Source organism: Cnephaeus nilssonii (assembly GCF_951640355.1).
Source record: "Cnephaeus nilssonii genome assembly, chromosome: 7".
In the NCBI taxonomy this organism is placed as follows: domain Eukaryota; kingdom Metazoa; phylum Chordata; class Mammalia; order Chiroptera; family Vespertilionidae; genus Cnephaeus; species Cnephaeus nilssonii.
Window position 1 is genome coordinate 89,647,552 of NC_137078.1, and position 20,559 is coordinate 89,668,110.

The window sequence follows — 20,559 nt, forward strand, 5'->3', positions numbered from 1 at the left end:
TCCCATTTTTTTTTACCCTCACTCAAGGATATGTTAATTAATTAACTAATTAATTAATTTTTTAGAGACAGAGAGAGAGGAAGGGAGAGAGAGAAAAAAATCAATGTGTGAGAGAAACATCAATTGGTTGTCTCCCATATGCACCTAGGTATGTGCCCTAACTGGGAATCGAACCCACAACACTTTGGTGTGTGGAATGACACTCCAACTAACTGAGCCACGCGGCCAGGGAGATTATTCCTGTTTTTTTTAGGTGAGAAACCGAGGTGCAGAGGCTGCAAGTCCAAGGTCACACAGTTGGTAAGTGGTGGAGCTGAGATTTGAATCCTGGTTTGTCTTGTGCCAAAGCTTTGGTGTGAATGAATGAATAAGTGGCAGATGGGGTCATCAGTCTCGGGGAGAAAGTTCTGTCTTCAGAACCTCCCCTGTACGTCCTGGGTTCTCTCTTCCAAGTGTTTGCAATGCTTGGAATCAGAGTCAGCACATGGGAAAGACTCAGCAAAGGCCTGTTCTTTGCCTGCGGCAATCCTGTGGCCATGCTCGATTTTCATGGGAAGTAGCGTTTTTGAATTTCCTATTCTAAATATAAGCCTCAATTTGTTAGGGGCCCTTGAGGACCAGCCCAGGCATTTCAGGACAGCCGTTTGCCTGTCTTCAGTGCAGGAAATTAATCAGAATCCCCAAACCCTTTCCCTCTTCCCACAGGCCAGCACTCTGGAAACGCCCAGTGCCTTGCTGCAAGCCCTCCTAGTGGACTGCAGAGAGGCCAAGGGCAGTTTAACACAGATCCATCTCTTGTAAGGAAAGTGAGAGAAGAAAGGCACGAGGGAGAAATGGGTCAGCTCTGCTGCAAAGAATTTGCAGAGAGAGAGAGAGAGAGAGAGAGAGAGAGAGAGAGAGAGAGAGAGAGAGGAATTTGCAGAGAGAACTTGAAGCTGTCAGAGAGAGAGAGAGAGAGAGAGAGAGAGAGAGAGAGAGAGAGAGAGAGAGAGAGAGAGAAGAATTTGCAGAGAGAACTTGAAGCTGTCTCCACTTTTGAGGAGGTGCCACGTGACAGAGATATCCTGGTGTGTCAGATATGCCTCTGCAGAATCCCCCTGGGGGCTAGAAACTGGAGTGTCGGTTCCTGGTCCAATGGCAATCCTCGGCAGGGCCACTTTCAGTGAGCCTCTTCCTCCCTCAGGACTTCAAAGTCTTCTACTGCGTAATGATTGGGCGGATTATTACTAGAGGTGCTATGTGGTGTTACAAGCTAGAAATAATATTGATGATAATAATAACTAAAATAAGAATGACAACTATGTGGTTTGTGGAACATGTGTGGGTTCTGACCTCGAGGAAGGGAGAAAGTGCTAAGAAACAAAAGGGAGGTTAATGTGACACAAGTTAAAAATGTGTTCATGACCACATGAGAGTTAAACACAATGCTGTGGATATTCCAAGCAGGGAGAGTCCACTTCTGGCTGGGGGAAACTAGGAGTTGTAAGTTGAGATAAGACAGCAAGGGATGAGCATGAGCAATGGGGCAGATGTGGGAAAGCAGTGGGTGTGCCAGGGGAAGTTTGGATAAACTTTACAGTATGTGTGTGTGTATAAAGGTAGGTCAGGGCTTTAGCCTTTATTCCATAGGCAATAAGGAACTTGCACAAGAGATGTCTCAAGAGACCAGCTATGCTGCTGCAGTCAGCGGAAGCAGCCCTCAGCGCATCTATGCCCCAGCTTGTGAATGCAGCTCTGTGCCAGCATGTGGGAGGGCATCTATCAGGAGTGTCTCTGGCTGTGCCCTGCACCCTGCTGGGTGTGGGCCTTGGGCTCCCTTCAAAAGCTCCCCTCTCCATGTCTCTGGGCTGTAGGTACCTTGCACATAGTAGGTCCACAGAAAATGTGTAATTATTGGAGGGAGTTTTGAGATCATCTGGTCATCGCCCCTTCCCATTTTAAAGAAGTTGAAAGTGAGGGATGGGAAAGGACTTGTCTAGGATCACACAATTAATTAATAGCAGAGCTGGGGACTGGAACTCATGCCTCTTGAGTCTTAAACTGAGTTCCTTTTCCACATTTGCTGAGTGATAGAAATAGTATTTGTTGAGTGATTGCTCTATGGCAGGCCCCGGGCTAACCACCTTTACATGGATTATCTCATTTAGTCCTCGCAACACCCCAGACAGTGCCCCTCTGGAAAGCAGGACGTTTCGTCTCCCATTTTGAATTCCCACCGCGCCTACAGCTTGGCGGAGCCCTAGTCTGGGGAAGGGTAAAATACGCGGAGGGGGAGGGGCGTACAGCTTAGCCCCACCCCTCGCCATAGGCCCCGCCCCCAGGACGCTGACGTCACCCACTGGGCCCGCCCCTCATTGTCAGTCCAGGGGAGCCCGAGGAGGCGCCGGCGGCCGGGAGCGGAGTGCCCGAGCCCTCGGCGGGCGGGAGCGTGGGCCGGAGCCGCCGAGGTGAGGGGTCTGCGGTGGGGCGGCGGGAACGTGGTGGGGGAGGCCGGGGCGGGCAAGGCCAGGGTTGGGGAGGGCGTCCGAGTGGATGGCCTGCCCCGCGGAGGGGTCGGGGGCACCCGGGGGCGGCGGGGCAGAACCGGCGGGCGCACCGGGGGAGGGCCGGGGGGTGTGGAGCTGAGGTGGGGGGAGAGTTTGGAATTTCGGAGGAAGAACTCGGAAGGGGAGACCTTTGGGGGCGAGACCTTGAGAATGTTTGTGGAGTTTCTGAAGGGGGAGGGAAGCTTCTGAGAGACTTCTCGGTGGGAACGAGACTCTGAGGAGAAATGTTGGGGCAGGGAGCTCAGGGGATGTTTTGGGGGGGAGGGCGCGGAGGAAGAGTTTTAAGGTCGAGTTTGGGAGTCGGAGGGCGAGCGCGCGGGGCCCGGTGGGGGCGGGGAGCAGCGCGGCGGGGCGGGGGGCCGGGGCGGCCGGGGAGGGGGCTGCGCGGGGCCCGCGGGCACCCGGGAGGAAGGAAGTGATCTTACAGGAAGAGCCGGGAGCTCCTGAGGAGGAGGAGGAGGAGGAGAAGGAGGAGGAGGAGGGAGGAGGTCGGGAGCGTTCGGGCCGGCGTGCGGGGGCCGGCTGCGGGACTGCGCTGCGGGGGTGCGGGCCGGGCGGGGAGGGGTCCCGCCGCCGCCGCAGCCGCCGCAGCTGTCGGCCTGCCTCGCCGGCCGCGTCCCGGCGGATGCTGGTCTCACAGCCAGACCGCCGGGCTAGGAAGGAATTTGAGGCATTCGCTTTGTTTAAGTTGCCAGTAGACAGTCCTGAGGACTAATTAATGGTGGAATCTGCAGGGGGACGCGGGCGAGCTGGGCCGGGCCGTCCCCCGCCCGCCGCCGCCGCCGCCGCCGCGGTGAACTTTCCGCAGCGCACGCGGCCCGCCTCCCGCCTCCCCGCCTCCCCGCGCACCCCCACCCCTGCCCGGCCGGGAAGGAGCCATGGCTTCCCGAGGCGCAGGAATGAAGTGCGGTTTCTGGGGCCAGTGGCCTCGGGCTGCGGAGGCTGCCGGCAGGGAACCCGGCGTCCCGGAGCGGCCGGGCGGCGGGGGGGCTCGGGGCCCGGGCTAGCGCTCTGTGAGGTGCCTGCGGTTTCTGGTAATAACCTTGGAGGACGCTCTGTGAGCCAGGAAAGACCATCTTGCTTTGGAGCATCTGTTTCTTCATCGTCAGCCCCTTTCCTAACACTGCAGGACTTGTTGTGGCCTGTTTCGGAAATGCCGGGACTGGTGCTCACACTTGAGGGTGCGAGAGGGGAAGGGAATAGACACCCCCAAAACGCTGCAGTGTGATCTCCGCAAAGGCAGGCTGCTGGCGGGCAGGTTCTCCGCCGCACCTTCTCTGACATGAATGACCTTGGGAAACAAATTATGCTTCTGAGCTCCTGGTGCCTTATCTGTCTGTCGCTTGTGGAGAAAATACTCTCTGGACTTCCCTGCCTTTTGGGGGGGTCTTTTGAGAGGTGGGGTTTTGTTCAGGGCTTTTTACAAACTGCCGCAGTCAGAACCGGGGGAATTCAGTTCACCTAGTGAGATTTTACTGCCTCAGATTAGGGAGGGAGAGAGGAGCATGGATTTTCGGGGAACATTTCCCGTCTGGGAATCTGTACAAGTATGTTCCAGATTGCTTCCTGTCACTTTGCGTGTTTGGTGGCATTGGTGTGGTTAAATTGAATAACCCCCATAGAAAGTCCTCTTGTCAGAAATAATTATTTTGCTCAGAATTCCCCTTGGGGCATATTAAAGTTGTGCTCAATTTACTCAGAAGAATTTTTCAGGTTTCTAAAATTAAATCACTTTTCTAAACATAGTCACTAAAGTTAGAAAAACTGGAAATGGTGGGGTGGGAAGGGAGTTGATTAGAATATAAACAAGACAGCAAATACTGGTTCATCGTCCTGTGATTACTAACAGGGATTTTGGATCAGCCTTGATTAATAGGTATTTGCTTACTCTTAAATAATTTAAGACCAAGAAGGGGAAGTAATATTGTTGAGTGCCTATTCTGTGCCCAGTAATTGTGCTTGGTGGTCTATATCTCACAAAGTCTTCACAAGTAGTTGGCGTCTCTGTTTCACAGATGAGCAAACGGTGAGGGTCAGAAGGTAAAGGGATTTTTCCCAAGTTTATATATAAAACTAGTAAGAAGTGGAACTGGAATTAAAACTCAAGTCTGGCCGAAGCCGGTTTGGCTCAGTGGATAGGGTGTCGGTCTGCGGACTGAGGGGTCCCGGGTTCGATTCCGGTCAAGGGCATGTACATTGGTTGCGGGCACATCCCCAGTGGGAGGTGTGCAGGCGGCAGCTGGTCGATGTTTCTCTCTCATTGATGTTTCTAGCTCTCTATCCCTCTCTCTTCCTCTCTGTAAAAAATCAATAAAATATGTTTTAAAAAAAATAAAATAAAACTCAAGTCTGTTTCTAAGGTCCATGGTTATCTCCACTAGGCACACTGCACTGGGAACCAGGAGGCTTAGTTTCTAGCTCTTTGACTGAGCCACTAGGTCACTGGGACCCTGTCAATTAAGTCTATTTCCCAATAATGTTGCCTTCTTTTCCTCCAGCAGTGTTGTCAGAATGCTTTTGAGATGTTCTAGGTTGTGTTTTTTTTTTTTTGTAGAAAGACAAACCCATGTTGTAGTGCTATGTTCTATATGCAGTAGGTGCTTAATACATCTTTTTCTTATAGAGTACCTGGGTGATCATAGATTGCATTTATGTAATGGAAGATGTTCGATAGCTAATGGTTCGTCCACTGTAGAGGCCATCATTGAGGTGATATTCATGATCAGAAACGGAACCATTTTTCATGTAACATGGCTTTGTGGGACATTGTCAGCTTATGAGTAAAGCACATTACATACAGGTAGGACCTACATAGTCAAGCTGAAAGATTTGGTATAAACTTTGAATGCACATAATAGGTGCTCAATAAATATTTGCTGAATGAATGCATGCATTCTTTTCTTAAAAATGTTTTTCTTGACTTTATTAAAGAGAGAGGAAGGGCGAGGGAGAGAGAGATATAAACATAGATGAGAGAGAAACATTGATCAGCTGCCTCCTGCATGGGACCTTTTGGGGATCGAGTTTGCAACCTGGGCATGTGCCCTGATCGGGAATCAAAACTAGAGACCTCAACTACTGAGCAACACTGGCTGGGCTCTTTTTTTTTTTTTTTCCAAGTCAGCTTTGTCCAGGTATAATTTACCTACAATAAAATTCACCAATTTTAAGTGTACACTTTGTGATGGATACATGACAAATGTATACAGCTGTGTGATCACTACTGACTTCATTTGTTTAAATTGGTTAGCAGAGTGGTCCCTGGAAATTTTGTCAAGTTTTTATATTCACATTCAATACTGGTGCCATCAGAGTGAATATTAGAGAGTTCAGGTGCCAAGTTTGTAGGAAAGAGGGGGAATCTTAGATATTTGATGGTGAGATGCATGAGGAGAATAAGAGAGGGAAGATGGGGACATTTGTCAAATCAGGGGAAATATATTAAACCAGGTTTTCATTATTTTTGATACATTGTGGAAGAAAAATTACCCAAAGATTTATTGAAGAGTTGAACTGCTATTTATTTTATTTTTTATGAAATGGTAGCTCCTGAAATATAAAACATCTTTGGCTATCCTTAAGAAGTACTTACAGATTATGGTTGTTCAAATAGTTCTTAAGGGTGGGGATGCTATAAAATGATTAAAGGCCTGGCCCTTCCACCTGTGACAGAATAGCCTTAGTTTACCTCTAACTTGTTTTAGCTAATATTCCACAAAGGGAATACACTAGGTAGAAATTGTGTCTTGCTGGGAAGACGTAAGCTTATTTTTTCCTTCTCATAATTTCTCTTTACTGAACCTGCCCATTCTCCTTTCATTTAAGTTTCTATCTAAGGAAATGCTTGAAACCTGTTACTGCACTTCTAGAAGAAACTCCATTTTTTACCTCTTACTCCTTATTTCTCTTTATTCATTCTATTTCTTTATGTTGCCTGTTTTATAATCATCTCCCACCTGTGAATCCTGAGAATGGAAACTTCTCAACCATCCATATACCATTAGGAAATAATAATTAAATTAAAATAACAGTCCACCAACTCAGTATTTTGGGTATGACAGGGAGAAAATAATAACTCTATGAGGTAGTCATTATCCTCATTTTATATATGAGGGATCTGAGCTCAGAGTAGTTATGCCAAAGCTAGTGAGGGGCAGACCATTGAGTTGAACTCCTGTATAATTGATGCTCAAGTTTGGGGTCTTTTTATTTAATTACACTCTCTGGTGTATTAGGGTTGAGGAGAGGGAAGGGTAGGGGGAGGGGGCAAAAGAAATGCTTGAAAATACCACATTAAAATATAAGCCAAAACATAACAAGCATTGCTGACCTGTTTAGGCATTGCTGTTTTTATCTATTTCTTTTTTTATTAAAAAATATATTTTAATTGGTTTCAGAGAGGAAGGGAGAGGGAGAGAGAGATAGAAACATTCTATATAATAAAAGGCTAATATGCACATGGTTATCACACCCTCACATATAACGACCAATCAGCAGGAGGCTGCATGCACAGCAGGTGCGTGCAGGTGGGTAGGGTTGCGTGCGCAACCAGTCACCAGGAGATGCATGGAGCACCTCTTGGACCCTCCTCCCCCCCACCCCAGCTCTTGCTGGCGGCTCCCTTCCTCCTCCCTCTCGCAGAAGTGGCGAGCTCCTGCTGGCATGCTTCGGCTCCTGCCGGCTCCCGCGGAAGCGGCGGGCAGCCTACTGTGCGCGATTTCGCACGCTGGGCCACTAGTCAATGATAAGAGAGAATTATCTATTGGCTGCTTCCTGCCCACCTCCTGGGGATTGAGCCCCCAACTCTGGCATGTGACCTCCTGTTTCATAGTCAATGCTCAACCAGGGACCCTTCAGTCCACAGGCTGACACTATCTACTGGGCCAAACCAGATAGGGCAGTTTTATCCGTTTTTGTACTTCTGTAAAAATGGAATCATACTCCATATATTCTTTTGGGTCTGGCTCCTTTTATCCAACAACTAGAGGCCCGGTGCACGAATTCATGCATGGGTGGGGTCCGGCCAGCTCAGCCCCGATTGGGCTTATTGGGGCTGGGCCGGCCTTGGGGAGGGGCTGCCCCTGATCGGGATGAAGGGGGCTGATTGGGGGCGGGGCCAGCCCGGGGGGAGGGGTTGTGGGCAGTTGGCTGGCTGGCCCGTCCCCTGGTCAAACTCCTGGTCAAGGGGACAATTTGCATATTAGCCTTTTATTATATAGGATATGTTTATGAGTATGCAAACACTGTTTTTTTTTAATCCTCACCTGAGGATATTTTTTCCATTGATTTCCAGAGAGTGGAAGGGAAGGAGGAGGAGTGGGGGGAGAGAGAGAAAAAAACATTGAAGGGAAAGAGACACATTGATTGGTTGCCTCCCACACATGCCCCTACCTGGGCTGGGGAACCTGCAACTGAGGTATGTGTCCCTGATCCTGACCATCCCCCTGACTGGGAATTGAATCCGAATTGAATCTGAGACCTTTGTCTCCGCAGGCTGACTCTCTAATCACTGAGCAAACTGGCCAGGGCTGCAAACATTTTATCTTGGCTTGTTATGCCTTGTATATAACCTGGCCCCTGGTCCATTATGCTTCAGTCACAGTAGCTTATTACTTTCAAATTCAGCAAGTTCTTTCATACCTCAGGCCTTTTTGTATGGGTGGCTCTCTCTTTTTCTTTTATAAAAATTTTATTGATTGATTGATTTTAGAGAGGAAGGGAGAAACATCCACATATTTGTGCATTCATTGGTTGATTCTTGTATGTGTCCCAACTGAAGATCGAAACCACAACTTTAATATATCAGGACGATGCCAGTTAGGCCCACTCTCTCTTGAACACTCCCCTGCTTTTTGCCTGGCTGCTTTCTTTTTTTAAAATACATTTTATTGATTTTTTACTAGTACAGAGAGGAAGGGAGAGGAGGGATAGAGAGTTAGAAACATCGATGAGAGAGAAACATCGATCAAGCTGCCTCCTGCACACCCCCTACTCGGCATGTGCCCGAAACCAAGGTACATGCCCTTGACCAGAATCGAACCTAGGACCTTTCAGTCCGCAGGCCGACACTCTATCCACTGAGCCAAACTGGTTAGGGCATGGCTGCCTTCTTTAAGCCTCAGCTTATGTATCAGAGTTGCTTTCCCTCATCCCTATTTTGCCAGTCCTTTCCCGTTACTAGTATTTCCTGTTGCCTCCCTTCTTAGTGCCTATTACAATTTGTAATGATATATCTGCTTGTGTGATTATTATCTGTCTTCCATACTGGACTTCACAGGAGCCAGGGTACTCATAGGTTTTGTTCACCAGTGTATACCTGGTACCTAACAATGACTGAGATATAGTAGGTATTTATAAATATTTAATGACCACTTGCCCAATTCACACCTTTGTTGCCATTATCTTTTGTCCTTTTCTTCTCTTATGCTGTTTAACCAATTAATCTTTCCATCCTTCAATGCTCAGCTCAATTACCCCTCTTTGAAGTCTATCCTGGCTTTGCAATAGTTAACCTCTCTTTAAAAAATTATGACATTAATTGCTGATACCCTCATGTTTTTGGTAAGTCACACTAGTATGTCTTATCTACCTAGTTGGATCTTTCTCAAAAATCTTGCAGCTTGTAATGCCAATACCCCTCATACTCTTGGATAACTTGACTAGCTTGTATCTTTACCTAATTTGATCAGAATCTTCTTGATCAGTAGATAATTTTGTCTTAGCCAGTATTCCCCTCAGTCCCTTTCACTGAACTTTGCACATAGTAGATTCTCAGCAGAGTATTTTAAAAAAAATTCTTATTTTTAGAGACAAAGGGAGAGGGAGAGAGAGATAGAAACATTAAAGGTAAGAGAGAATCATTGATTGGTTGCCTCCTGCACACCCCCCAGTGGGGATCAAGCCTGCAACCTGGCCATGTGCCCCGACTGGGAATCGAACTGTGACCTCCTGTTTCATAGGTCAATGCTCAACCACTGAGCCATGCTGGCCAGGCTCAGTAGCGTTTTTGATGATTGATCATAATGATGTTTATGTATAGGTAGCAATTTTAATTTCTCAGCTTCTTTTTTTTTTTTTAATATGTTTTATTGATTTTTTACAGAGAGGAAGGGAGAGGGATAGAGAGCTAGAAACATCGATGAGAGAGAAACATCGATCATCTGCCTCCTGCACACGCCCCACTGGGGATGCGCCCGAAACCAAGGTACATGCCCTTGACCGGAATTGAACCTGGGACCCTTCAGTCCACAGGCCGACGCTCTATCCACTGAGCCAAACCGGTTTCGGCATAATTTCTCAGCTTCTTAACATGGATTCTTTTTATTAGAATTCTGTTTAGTGTTTTCTCTAATCCAAAGGCTGGGAGTGCCCCAGCTGCTTCAGGTGATTTCACAATTATTAGGTTGTGAAGGTACAGGAGTCCAGTCCTGGTACCACAAAGCAGATATTCCTTTGGAATCTGTCATTGGCAAAAAGTAATTATGCACAGTTCTTGGAAAGATGCTTAGTCAGTGCTTCTCATGCTTTCAGATTGGAGTTATTAACTGAAATGAGATACTAGAAAGTAATCTCATTTGAATTATTCTGATAAATGGCATTTATTATGTCAACAATGAAAAATTGAAGCTAATTAAACCTGTTTATAGTCACCTTCTCTGACATGTCAGTAAGCTCTCTCAGTAGTTATTCTTCCTCTTTTATTAAATGCATGTGCTAATTTTGTGTGAACTTTAAGCAAATTTAAATTAGTAACTGGGATGGTTTAACTTAACATATTGCATAATTGAGTGATAAATGTAAATATTTTTGATTAGGTGCCTACTATGTATTTTTAAGTAGTGATCATTTTGACTGTTTTAAAAAATATGTTTTTATTGATTTGAGAGAGGAAGGGAGAGGGAGAGAGAGACAGAAACACTGATCAGAGAAAAACATCAATTGGCTGCCTTGTTCATTGGGCCTTCTGGGGATTTAGCCTACAACCTGGGTATGTCCCTGACTGGGAATCAAACTGGTGTGCATGGGACTGCACTCAGCCAACTGAGCACACCGGCCAGGGCCAGTTTGACTTTGCTGATGGAACTATATCAGAAGATTTTGGGGTAATTTAGAATTTTTTTTTTTTGCTTAGTAAGATTTATTTTATTTTTTATTGTCTAAAGTTTTACATATGTCTCCTTTTTCCCGGATTGATCCCCACCCCCGCCATTCCCACTCCCGAGGGCAAGCCCCCACCATCCCAGTGTCTATGTCCATTGGTTATGCTAATATGCATGTAATTTAGTAAATTTTTTAAAATGGAAACATTGGCAGAGGGACTTAGGAGGTTTCTGAGAGACATTGGAGTAATTTTATTACCTTTTATAATCTTACTATTCTCTTTTTCTTTAATGACCTAGAAATACTTTATGAAATCAGCCTATTTGCTTTTTAACTTATTACTAGTGTCGCAGTACACGGATTTGTGCACATTGAAAGGAAATTAATTAGAAAAATATTTTCATATCGTTATTCGCTTCTTGCTGATGAAAAGAAAACAGGATTCTACTGAGTCTCCTGTCTACCTACTCCAGGACTTCTGTGACAATCAAATGAGATGAGGCATGGGAAAATGCTTCACATTTGGTTCAGCTGTAAAATGTTTGCACCTGACTATAAAGCAAGTCGGGTTCCTGGACTGAAGAAACTCCAAGTATGCTAGTCGCTAGGGAGAAGATACTAGTTCTACGTGACGTCATTGCCCGGTGCCCATAGCGACCGTTTCCGGGCTGGGCTGGGCTGTGGGCTGCATTTTGCACCAGGGGGTCTTGGCAGCATTGGCTGCGATTTGGGGTGGTGGCAGGGCCTGTGTCCCACTTCGGGGAAGCTGAGTGTTTGTTTGTCGGTGCCAGGTCTGTATTTTTAAATGGCTGGTGCATGTCATGGCAGGATCATGGCTGCTCCTGCGTTGAGCATCTGCCCCCCTGATGGTCAGTGCGCATCGTAGATACCAGTCGTACAGACACTTAGCCTTTTATATATATAGATAGGTTAAAATAAAAAGTATAAGTAGAATCAGAAGTTTTCTTTTGAAATATGAAGAGACAAATGATAAACTATGGGGAATTTATTACAAAAAGACATTTTTTCAGAATGGATTACAAGGTTAGTACGTATTTAACCCAGTCTCCTACACTTTATACATTCACAATAGAATTGTTCATAGTGTTGGTTTCTAGGCATCCTGGGATCTTGGAGTACATTTCTGAATCACACATTTTATTCAAGTAAAGCTTTATTAAATGTGGTTTTATTGTATTCTAATTCTTTAACAGTTGGTTACTCATTTGTGTCTTATTCTCATTCTTTGACCATTTTGGTTAAAATAGCACTTTGCCTTATAAGGTTATTTAAAGCTCTACAATTCCAGTTTCATAGCCTTAGCCCCAATTTTTTCATCTTTAAGATGGTGATAGTGGCTGTGAGGATTAAATAATTTAATGTACGCCGAAACCGGTTTGTCTCAGTGGATAGAGCGTTGGCCTGCAGACTCAAGGGTCCCAGGTTCGATTCCGGTCAGGGGCATGTATCTTGGTTGCGGGCACATCCCCGGTGGGGGGTGTGCAGGAAGCAGCTGATCGATGTTTCTAACTCTATCCCTCTCTCTTCCTCTCTGTAAAAAAATCAATAAAAATATATTTAAAAAAATAATTTAATGTACAAAAGCACTTAGATCATAATGTTGGTAGGTAGTAAATATTAGTCATTATTAAAAAAAGTTTTTGAGAGTATATTTAATTTTTTAATAATTTAAAAGAATATATATTTTTATTGATTTCAGAGAGGAAGGGAGGAGAGAGCGATAGAAACATCAATGATGAGAGAGAATCATTGATCGGCTGCCTCCTGCATGCCCTCTACTGGGGATCAAGCCCAAAACCCTGGCATGTGCTCTTGACCAGAATCGAACCTAGAATTCTTCTGTCCGCAGGCTGATGCTCTATTCACTAAGCAAAATTGGCTAGGACTAATTTTTTAATTGATTTTAAAGAGAAACACCCATGTGAGAGAAAAATGGATCAGTTGCCTCCTACATGTGCCCTGACCAGGGATCGCACCAGTGTAAGGGATGATGCTTCAACCAACGGAGCCACAAGGCCAGATCAAGAGTATGTTTTATGACAGTGAAACAAGGAAGGCCTCAGGATAGGAGAAGCAACAGGAGAGAGACTAGGCAGAGCTGCTTTGTCTCTCTAGAAACATAATGGGAAAGAAGTGAGCCAATGGGACTGCTGTCAGCACTGGAGAGTCAGAGAAAAGGGGGCCTTGTGAACAGGTTCTAGGAGTTAGCCAGTGGTTTCTGCCCATTGCTCCCTTGGTAGCAAGTCTCCTGGGACCCCTTAGAGTTTAGGAGGTGCATACCTTTGGGGGAAGAAGTGGGGAGAGGGAAAGGTGTGGGCAGCTCATTATTTCAATTTTGCTCAAAGAACTGAAGAAAATTTTCCTCTCTTTATTATTTTAAAAATTAATATTTAGTTTAAAGCCAGGTAGCATTCTTTATGTATTGGCAAACTAAAAGAAACTCAATAAAAATTTCAAAAATATTTTTATTGATTTTTAGAGAGAGGGAGAAAGAGAGGAAGAGAGAAACATCTATTTGAGAGTGAAAAATTGATCGTTGCCTCCTGCACGCCCCCTACTGGGTCCCAAGTTTGATTCCATGTACTTTGGCTGCAGGCTCCTCCCTGGCCTGGGCCCTGATCAGGGCTCTTGCAGGAGGCAGCCAATCGATGTGTTTATCTCACATAGATGTTTCTCTGTCTTTCTTTCTCTCTTCCACTTTCCCTAAAAATCAATGGAAAAATATCCTCGGGTGAGGATTAACAACAGTAACAAAATTAACACTGTTTCTATTTTTACAAATATATTTTTATTGATTTTAGAGAGAGAGGAAAGGTGTGGAAGAGAGAGAGAGAGAGAAACATTGATGTGAGACAGAAGCATTGATCGGTTGCCCTCCGCACGGGGATTAAACCCGAAACTTAGGCCTGTGCCCTGACCAGAAATCGAACCAGTGATCTTTCTGTGCACAGGATGATGCTCAACCAACTGAGCCATACCAGCCAGGGCAAAACACTATTTCTAAAGAGGCACTCACTAGGAGCAAATGTTATGGAAGTTTAATTGTTCAAATTAAACAATTTCAGTTGTTATCCACAGTGTCATTTTGCTGTTTTTATATAGAGCTGGTATTTCAGATTTTCAGTTTTGTTACTGGGTAGTTTTATGGTCATCTCTGAGGGGTATTTGTAAGGTAATATGATTGCTTTTTAATTTTTCTTATTTGTTTTATGTGTTTTTGTTGATTTGAGAGAGAGAGGAAGGGAGAGAGAAACATTGATAGGTTGCCTCCCATACGCACACTATCCTGGGGTTGAACCCGCAACCTGGGCATGTGCCCTGACTGGGAATCGAATTGGCAACCTTTTGGTGCACAGGACGATGCTCAACCAACTGAAACACACAGGCCAGTTTAAAAAACAAATATCACAGATTTCCAAAACAGGAAGCAGTTATATATTTATTTTAATTTGATTTCCAAACTGTGAAATAGTTGAAGGTATATTTCTCTTGAATTTGTTATTAGAGCACATTGCACATTTTTAATCCTGATAAGTGTTCGTTTGGGGGGGAATTAAATTTAACTTTTGGAGGTAAGCAGTCTGGTGAATGAAGTAAGTAATCAACATTGTTTTTGGTCATAAATGAGATGTAATTCTGAAAGGTGAAGACTAGAATTTTTTTTGGTGAGATTTGTCTTTGAGAATCCTATAAATGGAGTTTAAAAAAGGTTTTGAGTCTTGGTGCTGTTGTTGAAAGAGAATCTTGCTTCCCAAGATGACTTGAAAAACAGTACTAGTTTTGAACCCCTATAAATAAAAATCATTGCTTAACATAACTTGTTTTAATTGTATTATGATTGAGTTGAAATCTTTCTAATGAAAGCATTATCTTGTATTAATATCAACATTATTTATATCCTTTTAAAAATTAACGTGTTTTTTCTTGTCTAAAAAGAAAGTTTTTATTTTTTATGACTATTTTTTGTTAATCCTCACCTGAGGATATTTTTCCATTGATTTTTTAGAGAAAGTGGAAGATAAGAGGGAAAGACCGAGAGAAACATTGATGTGAGAGAAACACATCAGTTGGTTGCCTCCTGCACATGCCTCAACCAGGGCCCGGGCTGGGGAGGAGCCAGCAACCAAGGTACATGCCCTTCACCAGAATCGAACCTGGGACACTTTGGTCCGCAGACCGATGCTCTATCCACTGACCCAAACTGGCGAGGGGTAAAAAGCAAGTTTTTTAAAAAAACTTTTTTGTCTGCTGAGAGGCAAATCTGTATAAGGAATAGGTTTTAAATTAGTTATTAAAAGGTCAAATGTATTTTCTTGACCTACTTACCAAGGCATTATCTCTGCAGAGGCTGAAGAGTTTTAATTGAAAAATGGTATCATCCAATCTTGATCTGACAGCATTTTTCTGTTTCTAAACATAAAGAAATCTCTGGTTTTATCCAGTTTCAAGTTAACTGGAGAAGTTAAATTCTGAGCAAGATAAATGAAGTTAATTTTTGGCTTTTTAAACCCCAGAGCAGCTTTATCACAAATGTTCTATCTACCTCATTACCTGGGTTTATTTTTCTAATTTAGGCCATCTTAGTAATTTGTATCTAATAATCAGTGAATAAGCAGCTTAGCTAAGTCTTACAATTGAAAATTTCTAAGAATTCTTAGTTACTGAAGACTAATAACAAATCTATATTAACTATATGCCAGCCACTGTACTTAAGTGCTTTTCATGTCTTTAATCTTCCTCTCAACAACCTTTTGGGGTAGATACTTTTATTATCCCCATTTTAATAAATGAAAATCCTTAAGACATAAGCTTGCCTAAATTCAATACAACTCTTGAATGCCAAGCTAGGATTTGACTCCTGAACTTGTTTCCCCCCACTCCCCAACTTTTTTATTAAATTTATTGGGGTGACATGCTATATAATGAAAGCCTAATATGCTAAGTGTGCAGTTGACCAGTCGGCCGTTCAATCAATCAAAGCGTAATATGCTAATGATATGCTAAGGCCACTCAACCTCTCGTTATGACATGCACTGACCACCAGGGGGCAGACGCTCTGACTGGTAGGTTAGCTTACTGCTGGGGTCCAGCTGATCGGGACTGAGCGAGATGGGCCAGACACACCCTGGAGCCCTCCCGTGGTCCCTCCCTGGCTGGCCAACCTCCCGCATCCCTCCCCGGTTCCGATCGTGCACTGTGGGGGACCCTCGGCCTGGCCTGCACCCTCTCACAATCTGGGACCCCTCAGGGGATGTCGGAGAGCCAGTTTCAGCAGGATCGCACAGGGCAGGCCGAGGGACCCCACCCGTGCACGAATTCATGCACCAGATCTCTAGTTGGTTAATAAAATTACATAGGTTTCAGGTATACAGTTCTATAATACATTATCTGTATATTGATTGTATTGTGTGTTCACCACCCCAGATCAAGTTTCCCAGCACCATTTATCCCCTCCATACCCTCTTCAATCTCTACCCACCCCCATTTCCCTGTGATAATCAACATACTGTTGTGTGTGTCTTGATCATGAACATTGTATTGTTCAAACCAGAACACATGACGATTTTATGAACTGTGTCTTTAAGATCATTATTTCCTAAATAAATGAGGTCAACATTGGCTTATGTTCTTTAGGAAAGAAAGAATACCATTTTTAGATCTTGATAAATTTAAAGACATTTAAATGTCTTTAAAATGGAAGACTGTTAAAGAGTAAACGGTAGCTGGTTGAATGTAGAAGATATTTTTCTGCCACAGCTATACTGGAGTGCAATATGAGATACGCTTCAAAAATATATTATTTTAAAATATATTTTTATTGAGTTCAGAGAGAAAGGGAGAGGGAGAGAGAGGGAGAAATATCAGTGATGAGAGAGAAATATCAATGATGAGAGAGAATCATTGAACAGCTGCCTCCTGCACATCCCTTACTGAGGATCGAGCCCACAACCTAGGCATGTGCCTTTTGACCGGAATAGAACCTGGGACCTTTCAGTCCACAGGCAGGCCACTGAGCCAAACCAGCTAGGGTGAAATATTCTTAGTATAATTTTAAAAAATTATATACTTTCAAATATATGCTAGAATATGTTTTTGTGGTAACTTGAGGGCTGATGATTATATTAGACATTTTAAAAAGACTAGATTCCAGTTCAATTTCAAAGAGACTATCAGGATCTTAAAGAATTGTTTACATAGATTAGTCTTGGCTGAATTTTGGTCTGTGAGGGCTTCATAGAGGCAGTTTGGACCAGAGTTTTGCAATAAGATGGATAGATAGGATTTGAATAGACAGAAAGGAAGAGGATGGTTTTCTAGGCCAGGGCAAAAGCATGAGCAAAGATACTGAGATTGGAAGTAAACTTGTATTATGATTGGACCTGAGAAGACTTATGTGATCTAATAATAGAATTTAGATTATGGACTAGGAGGTGTAATGATCTGTCAGATTATGAACAGTCTTGAAAGTTATACTGAGGCAATTGGACTTGATCTTGCCAACATTTGGGAACCATTGAAGGCTTATAAGTTGGACAGTGACTTGATGAACTTGAAATTATAGATTGATTAATCAAAGGGTTTATTAGATTATTGGAAAAGAGGCCAGTTAAAGATTTTTGTAGAAATTCAGGTGTGAACACTATCAGGACCTGAATTTAGGGGCTAAAAAAAAAGGAATATGTTGGAGAGAAGTTTTGAAAAAGGAAGAGAGAGGATTTAATGACAAGAAAGTAAAGATAACTCTAAGATTAGGAGATTGGTAAAAATAAGGGACATTTGTGACTAGTTATCTGAAGTTGGAAAAGGGGGCAAGACAGCCTTTTGCCTCAGATTTTCTGCTAACTGCTTTATATCCACGTGCTTTTACAATTCTATTTGAAATATGTTGAGAGTCTTCTAAAATTGCTCTGGGATTGAATTGGAAGTTAAAAGGTTTCTTTTATTTTGGAAGTACTCATTTGGGAAAAAAAATAGTATGTTTCAAACCACTAAACATTGTGTAAGTTCTTAGTTATGGAGATTGTAAACCTTATAAATAACATTATCATTAGATGGTAATCTAATTATGTAAGTGCAGAGGAATTTTTGGAATGCATTTGTTATGTTAGGAGTTTTTTGTTTAACTTATCCTGTGTTTGTGGGGGTGGGGGTAGTGTGGGAAAAGGGGGGAGGCTTAAAAGACCAAGTATGGTCTGTGGCCCTAGTTCTAGTCAATGACATTCACTTCTCTTTTGGGTAATGTCCCTTATTATCCTTTGGTAGAGTTCTCTGCAAATCCTAAACAAAGGTCTGCTTCAGAAAACAAGCAACAAACTGTTGAGACAGTTGGACAAATTGCTGGTCTTGGCAAATAAAATTAAAGGAAGTTTCAGGATCCAGCTTCTGGGATTTGAAGACCACACCACTTGAAAATGTAGTTAGATCTGTAAACTCAGTGTATGATACCTAGCACTTTTTTGGTATGCACCTCTCTCTTCATTCCTCCCATCATCTGCAGTCATTAAATTCTTTAGCTTACTCTTCATGTTTGCTGTTGATAATTGCTTCTAAGTTCTATCTACTGCTATCACCTCCATAGTATAAAACTCAACCCCACCCCTCTCTGCCTCATTCCTGATGTTCCTTTACCAACTGGGTCGGCTAGAACTTGTGCACAAATGTGAGCAAAGCTTTAGGTTCTTAATCTTTTCTCCCAACATTTCATCTATCTCCTACTAACTCATAGTTGAAAACAAGGCCCTGGCCTGGTAGCTAAGTTGGTCAGAGCATCGTCCTGACAGGCCAACGTTTAACCTACAAGAGACAACCAATGAATGCATAAATAAGTTGAAAAACAAATCGAAGTTTCTCTCCCTCCTACCCTCTTCCCCCCTAAATAACTTAAATTAAAAAAAGAAAGAAAACAAGACCTTTTCTCTAACGAATAATAAATATTATTCCTGTTTTTGCTGGTTGAGGACTCTGACTCCTTGGACAGCAGGGAATAATCAGTGTATTTCTAGTCCAATGGCTTTTAGCTCATTGGCTTTCCATTTATGCATGGCTCCTAATTTTTCAAAGTCCCTACCATCTGCTCTCTCCATTTTCATTACTTTTGTCCAGTGACTTTCAGGATCCACATGGATTACTTTTCTTCTCTGTTCCATCCCGTAGTATCCACTTTTTCTAGTACCTCACTTTTATCAATTACTGTCTTTCTCTCTGTCTTTCATCTTTACTTCACTCTTCATTGAGTCCTTCCTTTCAGATTATAAATACACTGAGGTCTTGTCTGTTCTAAAACAAATAAATAAAATCCCTCTGCCTTTCTGTCTCTGAATTATTGTCATCTTATTTTAGTCATTTTTTTTTAAGAAGTGCATTTGTATACAGTTTTTTCTTTTACACTCATTTTTTAACACCTTTACCTTCTTATTTCTGTTCCTTAATACTTGACTGTAAAAGCCCTTTCAAAAGACCCAATGATGGCCTGGCTAGTGTGGCTCAATGGTTGAGCATTGACCTATGAACCAGGAAGTAACGGTTTGATTCGAGGTCAGGGCACATGCCCCAGTTGCAATCTCGATCCCCATTGGAGGGTGTGCAGGAGGCAGCCAATCAATGATCCTTATCATTGATGTTTCTATCTATCCCTCTCCCTTCCCCTCTGAAATCAGTAAAAATATATTTAAAAAAAAGACCCAATGCCCATGTAGTCAGACATTTCATATCCTTTTTCTTAATCTCTCTACAATCATTAAATTATTGATCATCTTCCTCATTGAGCACTCTGTTCTTTGACTAGAAATTAAAAATGTGTTTAGTCCCATCTAGCCTGGTAAGGCCATTTTGTCTGAAACTTGGCTGGTTGTTGGACTCTGGTGTTCATCTGTGGCCTGTACTGACTAGTAGAGAAGGAGTGGAACAAGTTGGCACTGTGCATCTTGTAGTGCTCTGTACCATGTGCACTATTAAGTAAATAATTGGTTTGACTTGCCATCTTCCTGTTCTTTCGCTTTCTCCTGATCCTGCTGTGGCTTGTGTGTAAGATGGTATCTGCCTCATAGTATTCTGTGAAATAAATGAGTTCATGCAAAGGGCTTAGAATGGCACAAAGTAAACATACAATAAATGTTAGCTATTGTTATTATGCTTTTAACTTTTTCAAGTACTTTAAATAACATTTCCTTCAAATAACATTTTTGTAAGAGAGGTAGGGTCTAGAGCAAACATGTCAAACTCAAAGGCTAACACGGGCCAAATAAACGAGGCATGCAGCCTGCGTGCTGCGAGTTTGACATGCTAGAGTGTAGCATATTTAGTCCTATTTTAAAGATGTGAAATCCATGAAGGATCTTGTCTAAGGACACCAGAACTGAATTTAATGGAATAAAATTTAAAAGGTTATTTAACTTTAGTTTGAATGAAAAAAAAATGGTTTGGGATGAGCGTCATAATAGTCACTTCTCTTGTGTAAGGAGGACAAATCTGTGGTGTTTGAAATGCGAATGGAATGAGAAGGAAGGTTGTTCCCAGCTACTTGGTTCTTCTGTTCCTTGATTCTCTTCCTGCTGTTAGAGGGGAAGTGAGGAGGATGTTGCTTGCTGCGTCATTCCTAGGCCATCTAGCAAGCTAAGAGAAACAGCATTTGAAGGGTATTGGATTTGCTGGGAACTGAGAAAATAGCTTACCTGTTCTATGTGGAAAAAGGGTAAAATGAATGGGAGATGTGCTATCATATGAGTTGTTTCATGGATTTAACTCTTGAACTGCTTCAATTGAATTCCACTTTTTTGTCCTATGTCAATTTCTTGCAGTTGTTTAGAGGCGTTTTTAGGATCGAAGTACTTCTAGCTTTTTATTCATTTTTAATGGCCTTATGCGGCTTGATGGCGCTCAGATGTCAGCACCT

At 43.0% G+C, this 20,559-nt stretch overlaps 1 protein-coding gene across 6 annotated transcripts in view; it reads left to right on the forward strand.

The window, feature by feature from the left end:
- The window catches only part of LUZP1 (leucine zipper protein 1), a 108,769-nt gene that overhangs the window by 36,137 nt on the left and 52,073 nt on the right, over positions 1 to 20,559 (forward strand). For 3 of the 6 annotated variants that reach the window (XM_079777224.1, XM_079777225.1, XM_079777229.1), the window contains exon 1: positions 2,333 to 2,447. The exons of the other annotated variants lie outside the window; for them this stretch is intronic. The gene's annotated coding sequence lies outside the window, so the exon portion shown is untranslated. Of the gene's footprint in view, positions 1 to 2,332; positions 2,448 to 20,559 lie in introns of those variants that run through there. 6 annotated transcript variants of the gene reach the window in all.